This window comes from Mesoplodon mirus, assembly GCF_964341445.2.
Source record: "Mesoplodon mirus genome assembly, chromosome: 2".
NCBI classification, from domain to species: domain Eukaryota; kingdom Metazoa; phylum Chordata; class Mammalia; order Artiodactyla; family Ziphiidae; genus Mesoplodon; species Mesoplodon mirus.
Window position 1 is genome coordinate 58,510,447 of NC_138977.1, and position 13,085 is coordinate 58,523,531.

General features: G+C 52.6%; 1 protein-coding gene across 5 annotated transcripts in view; it reads left to right on the top strand.

The window, feature by feature from the left end:
• The first annotated feature begins 834 nt into the window (after positions 1 to 834).
• PALD1 (phosphatase domain containing paladin 1) overlaps positions 835 to 13,085 on the top strand; it is a 140,674-nt gene continuing 128,423 nt past the window's right edge. For 4 of the 5 annotated variants that reach the window (XR_014293220.1, XM_082611210.1, XM_082611208.1 and 1 more), the window contains exon 1: positions 1,237 to 1,509. The gene's annotated coding sequence lies outside the window, so the exon portion shown is untranslated. Of the gene's footprint in view, positions 1,110 to 1,236; positions 1,510 to 13,085 lie in introns of those variants that run through there. The other variant, XM_082611209.1, reaches the window with a different exon arrangement.

Here is a 13,085-nt window from a genome sequence, read left to right on the forward strand (position 1 = left end):
AGTTATCTCATAGAATCATCCAGTGAAGCACTTGAGACCTGGGTGCTGGAGACTTGGTAAGAGCACCACAAATAACAGCCATTCCGCTTGTCTTTATTTGTTTTTAGGGCTCCCATGGACTGCAGGGCCTGCCTGCCCCTCTCCTAGCCCAGCGCCTCTGGCCTGACTTTGGAGAGGTGAGGCCTGTGCTGCCTTCATCCTGGGGAGACTCGGACTTCACTGACTCCTGCTGCAGCACTGATTGTGGGTGAGGCAGGTAGTGACAGGTGAGAAGACCGATTTCCCCAGTGTGGAGCAGAGTGAAGGAAGAAGTGACTCACCAACCACAGCAAAGCCCATCTCCCCCAGAGGAAACAGTGGCGACAGAGCGAATGCACTTGGGTGAGTTTGGGGGCACGCGCCAGCGGAGGGCTGGCATGGGCTGCTGGGGCATCGGGGTACACCTGGTTGGGCTGCCGTGCCCGGTCAGTGGGAGGCGGGGATAGGGCCCCTTGGGGGTGGGGATTGTACGTATCACTGTAGGGATTCATGGGGTGGGGGCAGAGGGGCCCCTCCCCTTCCAAAGTTTCTGCCTCATTCTTCCCTTTTCGCCTCCGGGGACTGAGGGTGTCTAGGGCTTGGGAGAAGCCCACGATTGAGTGGACAGTCTGCTTTTTAAGGGCTCAACCGTTGACTCCTGTGGTGGCTGAGGTCCAGAGAGGGCAATCGCCTAGCTCAGGTTGCACAGCACAGCGAGGATTCTTCCGGTGCCCAGCTGCTTGTCTCGGTCCCGCCGGGGCTTGGCCTGGCTTTAAAAAGCAGAGAGCGGCGAGAGCCAGCCGATTTCCCGGGGAGCTGGAGTCTGGGAGGGGGTGTGGCGCCGAGAGCTTTTGCTTCTTTCTCCTGCCAGGGAGGCTGGATGTAGGGTTTGGGCTTCTTCCAGAACTAGACGAACTAATGACAAGGGAAGAGGAGCTGGCTTCCCAGGCCGTCTCCCCCGTCCCAAACTTCTCCTCCCAGGCGGAGGGTGGATGGGCGAAGGGAGGAAGCGGGGCCGGGAAAGGTGGGGCCAGCCGTTCCCACCCCGCCAGGCTGCCGCGGCTCTGGAATGCCAATCGGGACGCTGTTTGGTGAGTGTGTCTTTAAATCCGAGACCCCCGCCCCCTTGGCGGCTGGGGCCGGGGCTCGGGCTGGCCGGGCGGCGGCGGGCTCGGTGATTGGCGGCCTGGCCGGATCCGCCCCTCGGCTTGGGGGTCGTGGGGCGCGCGGAGCGGAGCTGCGCGCTCGGGCTGGGGCGGGCAGCTCCCTTCGCCGGCGAGCGCGGGATCCTTCTCTCGTGGCCTCGCCTCGTTGCGCCCGGCCTGCCAGCCTCCGGAACAGCCTCTGCCCACGGATGGGCTGGGGAAGTTGGGAGGAGCCAGCCGGAGCCCGCGCCGGGAGCGACCCGCCGCTGCCTGACTCGGCGCCCGCCGTTCGGGCGCAGCGCGCCAGCCACGGGAGAGTGGATGCCCCGGAGCCGCGGGCTGACAGGTACCGATGCGTCCGAACCCGGGCTGGCGAGGGAGGGCTGATTCAGGAGTTCTCTGGGCACTCCCGGGCCGGGGCTGCTCCGACCACCCACTCCCCATCTCCCAGATCGCACGCCTCCCTGGGCTCCGCGGAGGAGAGAGGTCCTGGGCCCCCATCCAAACCCGCGCGGGATCGTTGCCTGGGAGAGAAGCGGAACCTCACATATTAAACAGTGAGGAGTTATTGAGTCGTTCTGTCTGTCCGGCTCTGGGCTACCGACTTCCTCGAGGAGGTTTCCCTCGGACTGGGGTAGATGTGAGCTGGCGACTCCTCCACTCGTAATGGCCAGGCCTGGGGCAAGGCCCAACAGCTGGGCTTCCTGTGCAGCTGCGTCGAGGCAGGACGCTTCATGATCCACACCTGGGGTCCCTGGGCTCATCTTTAGGGACTTGAGGCCTATGGCACTGGGAAGAGTCCAGAGAGCCCAGTGGGTGCAAGCTTTGATGCTGGGCCTCATCTGGTCCTTTCCTTCTGTAGGCCTGGGTCTCCGAGGGGAGCCCCCTTTTCATCTTTAGAGGTTTTTCCTGAAGGGGCAAGAGGCCTGTCAGAAAGCAGAGTGCAGTGTGCGGGAGACTGTTGCCCTGGACTTTCGAAAGTGGCAGGGTGGTTGGAACCTGTTCTTATCTCTTGGGGAGTCAGAAATGGAAGAAAATCTCCCTGACTTCAGGAAGCTTCCCAGCTTCCCTACTCTCTCGACCAGAATTCCAGGCACCGACTCCTTGGCTTCCTGCAGAGCAACCTGGACCCGTGACTGAGCATTTCTTAAATGCCAGGGAGGGTGGGAGTGGTGGAAGGTGTTGGATGGTTCTCCCCTTAGGTGGCTCAGCCCCACGGGGGGAGACAAGACATAAACACAAAGAAAGTTCGCCAATACAGGGTTTCCATCCCAGTCCCGGACTAATAGTAATACCAGTGGAAATACCAAGACCGCATACATGATGAATTGCTGCGTGAGCGAGAAGGTCTGCAGCTGCTAGGGGAGCTGGGATGCAGTTCTCAGGCAGCCGCGCAAGTATGTTTAAGATGTTCTGCCTCCACACCCATCCTTTGTGATTACCGTGCTAGTGGTTAGGCCCGCTCACCATTTCCATGGACAGGGAGCAGCTGGAGTGCGCCCCAGCCCCACTCCCAGGTGTTTTTTGTTTTTCTGCTGGTGCATTTCTGAAGAAGCACATTTGGTTTCTGAGGTCAGACTAACCATAGGACTCTCCCAGCCTTCCTGGGGCTCTTGAGGTTTAGGGTCTAGATCCAGCCTTACAGGAGGAAGTCCTCTCTTCCTTTCGGAAGAGCCTCTATCGCTGGGGGCTGGGGATGAGTTTGTCAGGCTGGAGGCCCTGAGCCAGACACTGTTTCCTGTGAGTGCAGACAGACAATCTTCCCCTCGCTGGCCATCGGGGGTTGGAGTTGGGGTGTTGGAGGTGGGCAGGCCTAGCAGGGCTGGTTTGAGGTGAGTGGTACCTGGGGCATCCTGACCTCACTTCTGAGGTTCTGCTTTGTCTAGGGCTTTGCCCTCTCCTGCATCATCCCTGGCAAGTTTCTGTTTTCTGGAACACTTTGCAGAGGTGGCAGTGTGCTCATGCCTGTGGCCTTGGGAGCTGTTCTGGGGGTGGGTGTTGCTGAACTCACCCTTTAGCCCTTGGCTGGCACTGTGAGTACTTGGGTGAACACACCCACCTGCCTCCAAACAGGTGGCACACACAGGGTCACCTGGGCACAGGTGGGGAATGCTGGCATGAGAAGAGATGTGCGCGCGTGCTCAGGTTTATAACTGTGTGGGCAAGGGCAGTGAGGAACTGGATACAGATGGACACGAAGGCAATGGAGGTGGGCAAGCAACCCAAGGCACAGACACGTGCAGGGGCAGACAGTGTGAACACACAAGTGTGGACCACGAACAGGCGGCAGATACTCTATAGATGGACCTACGCTATCATGGAGATTTGGCTGATGGAAGTGGACAGACATATGGGTGGGCTCGCGGAAGCACAGACAGAGATGTGAGCTGACATTCACCAACGCAAAACATGGAGCCACATGGACGTGCCTTGAATCCTGGGCAGACATGGAGTTGGCTCTGAGCACCTGGGACACAGACAACACAGACACTTATACCTGCTGAGTCTTGCGGCAGCAGAGGGCAGAACACAGTCGGAGGTAGGTACCAAGATACAGTCCGAGGCAAGTGCTGCTCAGTTATCCCTGTAACTCTGTGAGGCAGCAGTGCCTGGAAGCTGACCTGTTTGGGGTGGAGGTGGTACAGGTGCTGTGTGGTGTGGCTTCATTTCTGGACTTCCGCTTTGGAGTTTGAAGACCCCAAAGGGCTCAGTATCCTCTGTTTCACCCTGAGAGTTGTTTGACCTCTCTACTCCCTAAGTTACAGGGCTGGGTGAATGCCTTAAACACCATCAGGGACTCCTTGAACTTTGAGGCTCATCTCCCCTGGGTCTCCAGAGCTTCCTGAAGTGAGGTCGTGTGTTCAGGGTAGGGGAGTTACCTGGCTGGGGACTCTCCTGAGCCCAAGCCTGAGGGTTTTTGGCAGGGAAGGGACAATCCCTGGGGAAGAGAAAGAGTAGACATGCAGTTGGGTCTTTGATGAGACCTTTGCTTTCTGGTGTGGACTGCCCCTCCCCCAAACCCTTGGACAGGGAGGGCCCCCCTGCCCCCAATCTGGCTATGGCTCAACCTGGAGATTGGGAGATACAGCTCGACACTAACTCACCGTGTTACCTGGGCAAGTTACTTAATGTCTTAACTAACTCATCTTTAAAGTGAAACGCCTCATCTTTAAAATGGTGCCAGTAACCCCTCGCCCTTGGGGTGTGGTGAGGGTTAAATGTGAGATAATCAGTGGAAAGTGTGTGGCCCAGGGTCTGGTACAGAGCGACCACTGTCAGTGGAGCCTTGGTGACCAGCCTTCCCCTGTGGCCAGGACTCTCCAGAGCTGCTTCAGCAGCCAGGCGCCTGGCCCTGGGAAGGCTAGCAGGCCAGTCTCCTCTGGTTTGAAAGATGGAGGGCTTTGTCCTCACCTCCTGCCCACCAGTCGCTCCTTAGCCCTGTGGGACCTCTGCACGCCTTCAGGCAGGGTGTATGAAGCCTGGGCCTGCCTCCTGCTGGGCCTCTGGGAGGGGAGCCAGTGGTTTGCTAAGAATAGCCCCAAATTATGGCTCTGCCTCCCAGCGGGCAGCCGTGCATCTTCCCAGCCTGGGCCAGAGGGCTTGCAGATGGGCCTTTTGTGTTTCCTGGAACCGGGATGAGCTTGGGAGCAACAGGCCGGATCTGGGAGGAGGCCCTGCTGTTCTTCCTAGGTGTTTGGCTGGGACCTGGGGAAAGAGAAGGTCCGGGGAGAACTAGCCTTTAAAATCTCTGAGTTCCTCTTCCACTTAGAGCTTGTCCTGACAAGTGACCCATCTTCCTATCCCTCAACAGACCTGTAGCGATTGAGAATACCGGGGGCTTCCCTGGTGGCGCAGTGGTTGAGAGTCCGCCTGCCGATGCAGGGGACGCGGGTTCGTGCCCCGGTCCGGGAAGATCCCCCATGCCGCGGAGCGGCCGGGCCCGTGAGCCATGGCCTCTGAGCCTGCGCGTCCAGAGCCTGTGCTCCACAATGGGAGGGGCCACAACAGTGAGAGGCCCGCGTACTGCTAAAAAAAAAAAAAAAGAATACCGGGCCCGGAACCAGACCACTATGATCTGAATTTCAGCTTCCTCTCTTGCTGGCTGTATGGCACCGGACAACTCACTTAACCTCTCTGTGCCTGATTCCCTTGTGTAGCAGGATTAATAATAGTAACTCCCTTATAAGGATGTCACAGGGTGAAAGGAGGTAGCACATGGAGAGCCCTTGGGGTAGTGTGTGGCTCATAGTAAGTGCTCAGTAAACATTAGGTGCTTCTGTTACCATGGTTCCAGTTAATCTCAGCAGAGGGAGAGACCTGTGAGGCCACAGAGGCCAGGCTGTTTGCACAGTGCCTCATGGTGGGAAGGCACCAGGATGGCTTCTTGGTTCCAATTCCTGGCCTTTCCTGCCCCCAGGTTCAGTATGAGGTGCAGGGGACCAAAGGTGAGTGAGACTCAGTCCCTGCCAGATGAGAGAGGCACATTTCTACCTTCTCCCACTGGTACCTTCCCGGGGCCTGTGCCAGCTGTGATTGGAGCCGGAGGGAAGGGCTTGCCTGGGGACGGGGTGGTGCTTCAGGTGGGCTTTGAAGGATGGCTAAGAGTTTGCAAGGATGAGAAAGGCTTCCCAAGCAGAATGAGCAGCCCATGCAGAGATGTGACAGCTTGGTGTGTTTAGGGAACGTGAGCAGATCCACGGACCTGGGGTGGGACCCATGCTCAGCACTCCTGGCCTGTCAGGAGAGACCTTTCTGCGACCTGCTGTCCCTCCCACACTGGGCTCAGAGGCAGCCCTGGTGTGCCTCTTTGGACATAAGCTAGAGGCCCCCCAGAATTCTGGCCTCCCCCTTTCGTTTAAAGAATCACATTCACTGTCCTGCCATTCTCCAGGGGACCTCCCCACCCTCTTATAAATGCCTGCCACCCCTTCCTGGGACCCCTCATTTTTGAGCTGGAGACTCCAGACTGCTCTCACCCCAGCATCAACATGCCTATTTTTGCTCTTAGCTGAGATGCCTATAGGTTAACAGGTCCCCTTCCTCAGGAATGAACTGAAGCCTTTGAAACCTCTCCTAAGGAGTGAATGTCTAATAGTAGAATTAGAAGGTGTTTTATCTCCTGTAACTGACATGTGGACTGGCTTTAGCTCTGAAGGGTGCCCCTGCTTGGGCTGGAGCTGGGGCACACTGATGAGGGAGAGACATGGGGCGTCTGGGGTTACCGCCATGCCCATGGCAGGCAGTAGAAAGCATCTTGGAACTGGGTGTGCCGCTCCTGACCCTGCGGGCTCCCAAGGAGCAGGGCTTTCAGAAATTCCAGGAGGAGGGAGGGTGTGGTGCTGGGACAGCTGTGGGTACACTGCTTGGCTTCCGTCCCTCGCCCATGAGAAACAGCCCCACAGCCAAGAGGCTGGGTCGGGGGCATGTCGGGGAGGTGGGGGAGAGAAGTGAGTGCCCTCAGATGACCTTGGGCTTTGCCAGACTCTGCATCCTGCTGAGCCCCAGGCCCTGCCTATCTGCAGGCGGTGTGTCTTCTGTCCTGGCCCTCCCCAGAGTGGAGGACCGGGACACTGGGCGTTTTTGAAGTTTCTGTTTAGAAAGCACAGAGGGGAACTTCTCCCCTTTTCCTTTTCCTTTTCTTGGAACTGCAGACCCCAGGAAGGAGTTAACCCCTCTCCTGCCAGTCACAAAGTGGCTGGTGGACGTGTCCCCTTTGACTGCTGCCCTCTAGTTACTGAGTCCTTCTCCTGGGTCCCTGACGTTGGTGCTGACCCCTTAACTCTCTAGGGCCCTGACTGGCAGGACCTAGAAGACCTCATCCACCCTGGATCTGATCGGAACCCTCCGTACCCCCATCCTTGCTTTAGCCTTAGTTAGACCACCCGCTTGGTGGTGCTCACTCCCTGCCCCCGTGGCAGCCCTGTCTGTTGATGGAGCTCGCAGACTTTGGGAGTCTCCTGCAGGTGCTGCTGTGCTGGCTTGCTCCGAGGCCTGTCAGGAAGCTCTGGTTTTCAAATGCCCCAGAGCCAAGGGCCTCTCTGGAGATCGGCCCCGGTGCCGCAGAGCCTTCCGGGGAAGTACAGAGCAGGTCTCTCTCTTCTGCTGGGTGTAGGCGCTCTGAACTGGGTCTGAGGCATCGGTGGATAAGCCCGGGACCAGCAGTTGACTGCTTCCTCTGAGCCCAGTTTTCTCATCTGCAAAATGGGCATAATAAATTTTTACGTCTACTTAAAATTAAAAAAAAAAATTGAGACGAAATTCACTTGATGTAAAATTGACCATGTTGAAGTACACAGTCGAGTGGCATTGAGTACATTTGCAGTGTTGTGGGACCACCACTTCCATCAAGTTCCAAAACATTTTCATCACCCCAAAGGAAGACCCCTTTCTCATTAAGCACTGACTCCATTCCTTCTACCTCACTTAGAAAGGAAGTTTTATTGAGGTACACATACCATAACAGTCACCCAGCCTAGGGGGCAGCTGGCTGAGTGTCGGTGAAGGTCATGGGCGTGCAGCCCCACTCCAGTCGAGTGTGCAAATGCTTCCATCACCCAGAAGATTTCCTGGGGCTCCCCTACCGTCAGTAGCCACTCCTACGCCTGGTCCCAGGCCGCTTATCTCCTGTCACTCTGGTTTTGCTTTTTTCTAGATTTTCACATAAGTGGACTCAGGTAGATAATAGGTATTTTTTATTTCTGCCTATTCTACTAAACGTAATGTTCTCGAGTCTCATCCACGTTGTCGTGTGTTCTGGGAGTGCCTTCCTTTTTCATCCCAATGTGTGCGGGGAGCATAGCTTGCTTACCGAGTTTCCAGCTGATGGATGTCTACCCTGCTTTTGAAAATGTTTTCAGTTAAAACAAAATTAAGTAGTTATCTTTATGAAGGATTCAGGTAGTAGCTTCATAGAGAGAGAGAGAGAGAGAGAGTAAAATCTGAAAGCCACTTCCCCCTCCTGACTTCCTCTCTTCCCCCGGAGGCATCCCTTTCAGCAGTTTGTGAATATCCCACCGTCTTCTTTTCTGTGCCTCTGTGTGAGTTTGTGTAGTTTTGATTTGGGGATATAGATGGGATGGCACTTGGTCCACGGCTCTGGGGCCCCCTTCTTCACTTAGCCCTTGGTCTTGGGGGTGTTCCCAGCACAGCCATCTGAGTTCTACGTGTTCCCTGGGAGCCAGCCCTGAGCTGAGGGCCCAGAGGTGGGGGCCTGGGCCAGGTGAATAGGTGTCCACTCTCTCCCCCTCCCCTGGCTCCGAGCTGGGGCTCAGTGAACCTTTGGGGAGACAGAAGGCGGCTTCCTGGAGGTGGTCAATTCCAAGAGGTTTGTGGAGGGAGGGAGGCATTGGGACAAAAGGGGTCCGTCTGTCAGGGGTGGACGTGCACTCCTGCTGGCTTCACCAGCGCCTCCCACCCAGCAGCTGCCGGCAGGGGCTTCCTCTTCCTGTCTCTGTAAAGTGCCGCTGGAAGGAATAGGCCCAAGGAGAGGGAGATTTGCTGGGTCGACAGAAGATGGGCCCTTGAGGCCTCCCTTCTTGTTGCCACGGAGTTGCCCCTTGCTGAGGCTGGAGGCAAGCAGCGTGCTTGGATAGGGACCCTGTCCTGCGGGCAGGCTGTGCTGGGCGAGTGTGGGTGAAGGGTGGGGATGTCGGCTGCCTCCCCAGCATGGGGACTGCCTGTGCTCAGCTGTGCTGGCTCCTGGCTCTACCCCATCCCCAGCCAGCTGGGTCACTGAGGTGCTGAATCTTTATTGTCAGGCTCCTTTCCTTGACACTGCCTCTGATGTACACTGAATCACATTCCCTGCATACTTACTGACATTGGTTGTTTTCATTGTTTTTAAGTTTTTCCAAATTTAATAATTCAAATAGTGCCTTAATACTGTTGTATGAAGTGGATTCCAAGAGATAAAAATCCTGTGTTGTGGTGTCTGAGGGCAGCCACCTGCTCACCCAGGGTGGGCTTGGCTTGTGACTTAGGGTTTCGTCTTAGCCTCTGTCTCCTGAGCCCTTGGGCACAGTATAGGGGGAGGAAGAGTAGAGAGTAGGCCTGGAAGGGAAGCTGTGAATAGATGGGTTTGTTGATTTCCCTGTGATTTTTCCAGCTTAATGCAGCTCAAACCTGGGTAATAGGTCGACCCTCCCCCCCCATTTAAAAATAGCTTTATTGAGATTTAACTCACAAGCCATACAGTTCAGTGATGTAAAGTGTACAGTTCAGTAGCTTTTAGTGTATTCAAAGAGTTGTACGTCTGTCACTATAGTCTAATTTTACAACATTTTCATTAAACCAGAAAAATGCCCTGTACTCATTAGTCATCACTCCCCACCCCACAAGTCTACTTTCTGCCTCTATAGATTTGCTTGTTCTGGACATTTCATATGAATGGAATCATAAGTATGCGTTTTTTTCTGCACTCCCTTTTAAAGGAAAAAAAAAGCCTCACCTGTTGATTTAAATTTTCTTATTAGAATATAACTTAAACGTACAAATATAAAACTAGGTGTAAGTGCCTCAGACTTACGTAGTTTTTACATAAGTATAAAGCAAACATGAAATAAAGCCAGAATAAAACTAATAAAACCAGAAAGCTGGCCCATTTCAAATGAGCAATGTTAATTTAATTGGAAGGATGTGAACTGAAACAAAATTGCCATCGTTGGGTTGATAGCAGAGAGCTGGTCCCTTCTGTTTCCCCTGCTTCTGTCACTTGTGCCTGCTGGGCTGGCTGGCTGGTTTGGGGCAATTCTGATTACAGTTGTCCCTCGGCAGCATCCTGGGTGGGGGGATTGGTTTCAGGACCCTCATGGATTCCAAAGTCAAGATGCTCAAGTCCCTTACATAAAATGGCACAGTATTTGCATATAACCTATACACATCCTCCCCTATCTTTTAAATCATCTCTAGATTACTTATAATACCTAGTATAATGTAAATGTTATGTTAATAGTTGTAAATACAATGTAAATGCTATGTAAATAGTTGCCAGCATACAGCAAATTCAAGTTTTGCTTTTTGGAACTTTCTGGACTTTTTTTTTTTCAAATATTTTCAATCTGAGGTTGGTTGAATCCGAGGATTACAGACCTCAAAGATGTGGCTGGCCAACTATACCCACATTTGAGCCTGAACTGCCAATGAGTAATCCCCAAATGGCTGTTTTAATAGTACACCACTTGATAACCTGGAAAGTTGACTCATTTGATCAAAGATACGGGTGTAATAATGGCGTTATTGAAATCTGCATACAGTGGCTGTTAAGCCCACTTCTCGTGGGAATCAGCAATTTGGCACAGAGATGGGCTTTGCTCAGTTCACACGGATGCGCTCAACATGAGCACAGTCCTGACTGCTAAGAGATTGGGCCTTTGAACTGGGCACATCCAGGCTGCCATGGGCTACAGGGTGGCTCAGTTCTCCACCCCACCCCCTTCTCTTATTTGAAGCACAACCTTTGTTTGTGTTATGTGCAGTGATGTCATTTGGCCTTCACAAAGAAGGAACTGAATCATAAACACAGGAGCAGGCCGGAGCCCCAAATTGCACAGCAGCACTTGCTTGTGAGATGGTCATTTGGATGCCCCGGGGCATGCTCTCATTACTTTTGAAAAAGTTTTTATTATTATTTTTTTATTTAAAAAATTTTTTATTGGAGACTTTTTAAAAATTGAGGTGAAATTCATATAACATAAAATTAACTGTTTCAAAGTGTGCAATTCAGTGATATTTAGCACATTCACAAAATTGTGCAACCATCACTTCTACCTAATTCCAAAACATTGAAAAAATTTTTATTTTATTGTGGTAAGAACACTTAACATGAGAGCTACCATCTTAACAAATTTTTTTTTTTTTTTTTTTTTGCGGTACGCGGGCCTCTCTCTGTTGCGGCCTCTCCCGTTGCGGAGCACAGGCTCCAGACGCGCAGGCTCAGCGGCCACGGCTCACGGGCCCAGCCGCTCCGTGGCATGTGGGATCTTCCTGGACCAGGGCCCAAACCCGTGTCCCCTGCATCGGCAGGCGGACCCTCAACCACTGCGTCACCAGGGAAGCCCTTCTTAACAAATTTTTAAGTGTATAATATCTTATTTTTGACTATAAGGACAGTGCTGTACAGCAGATCTCTAGAGCTGATTCACCTTGCTTAACCGAAACTTTGTGCCTGTTGATTAGTAACTCCCCCTTTCTCCCTTCGCCCAGCCCCTGGCAACCACCATTCCATTTATGAATTTGACTATTTTAGATCCCTCATGTAAGTGGAATCACGCAGTATTTGTCTTTCTGTGAGTGGCGTATTTCACTTAGCATAATGTCCTCAAGGTTTGTCCATGTTGTCGCATACTGCAGAATTTCCTTCTTTTTAAAGACTGAATAATATTCCATTGTGTGTATGCACCACATTTTCTTTATCCATTCATCCATCAATGGATGTTTGGGTTGCTTCCACCTCTTGGCTGTTGTGTCTCGTGCTGTAGTGAACATGGGTACGCTAATACCTCTTTGGAGATCTTGATTTCAATTCTTTTGGATAAATACCCAGATGTGGGATTGCTGGATCATTTGGAAGTTCTATTTTTAAGTTTTAGGAACCTCTCTGCAGTTTTCCACAGTGGCTGCACCATACTACGTTCCCACCAACAGCGTGCAAGTGTTCCAATTTCTCCACATCCTTGCCAACACTTGTCTTTTGCTTTTTTGATAATAGCCATCCTGACAGGTGTGAGGTGATATCTCATTGTGCTTTTTTTTTTTTTTTTTAATTTTTAATTTAATTTAATTTTGGTTGTGTTGGGTCTTCCTTGCTGCACGCGGGCTTTCTCCAGTTACAGCGAGCGGGGGCCACTCCTCGCCGCGGCACGCGGCCTTCCCACTGTGGCAGCTTCTCCCGTTGCAGAGCATGGGCTCTAGAGCACAGGCTCAGCAGCCATGGCACACGGGCTCAGCTGCTCCGCGGCATGTGGGATCCTCCCGGACCAGGAATCGAACCCGTGTCTCCCGCATTGGCAGGCGGACTCCCAACCACTGCACCACCAGGGAAGCCCCTCATTGTGCTTTTGATCTGCTTTTCCTTGATGATTAGTGATGTTTAGCATCCAAAATATACTCATCCCCCCAAAGGAAACTCTGTATCTACAAAGCAGTCACTCCTGATTCCCCCCTCTCCCCAGCCCCTGGCACCACTACTCTACACTCTTGTCTCTATGGATTTACCTATTTTGGGTATTTCATAGAAATGGAATCATACAATATGTGACTTTTTGTGTCTGGGCTTCTTTCACTTGGTGTAATGTTATCAAAGTTCAACTACATTGTAGTTGAACAGTGCTTCATTTCTTTTTGTAGCTGAATAATAATCCATTGTGTGAATATACCACATTTTGTTTATCCATTTATCATTTGATGGACATTTGGATTGTTCCTACCTTTTGGCTGTTGTGACTAGAACATTCATGTACCTGTTCTCAGTTCTCTTGGGTATGTACCTAGGAATGGAATTGCTGGGTCATATGATAATTCTATGTTTAACTTTTTGGGTTTGATATTCTGGAATTAGGTAGTAGTGATGGTTGTACAACAATGTGAATGTATTAAATGCCACTGAATTGTATATTTTATAAGGGTGAATTTTATGGTTATGTGAATTAAATCCCAGTGGTGAGGGGGACGGGGGAGAGCTCACGGATCCTGAAGCAGACATCCTTGGAGTCTGGATCGAGTCATATTCTCAGCTCTGGGCAGCCCAGAGTCCTCATCACCTCTTGGGATCCTGCGGACTTCCTGGGTGGTGAGGACACCGGGCTTCAGCCCCATGGTCCCTGTATCGGGTGGTAGGTGGGAGCTGTCTGCCTCCCAGCCTTAAATCGCCCTGGCCCTTTCTGGCTTCTAAATGAGAGGTGCTCACTGTAGAACTCAGTGCCCTCA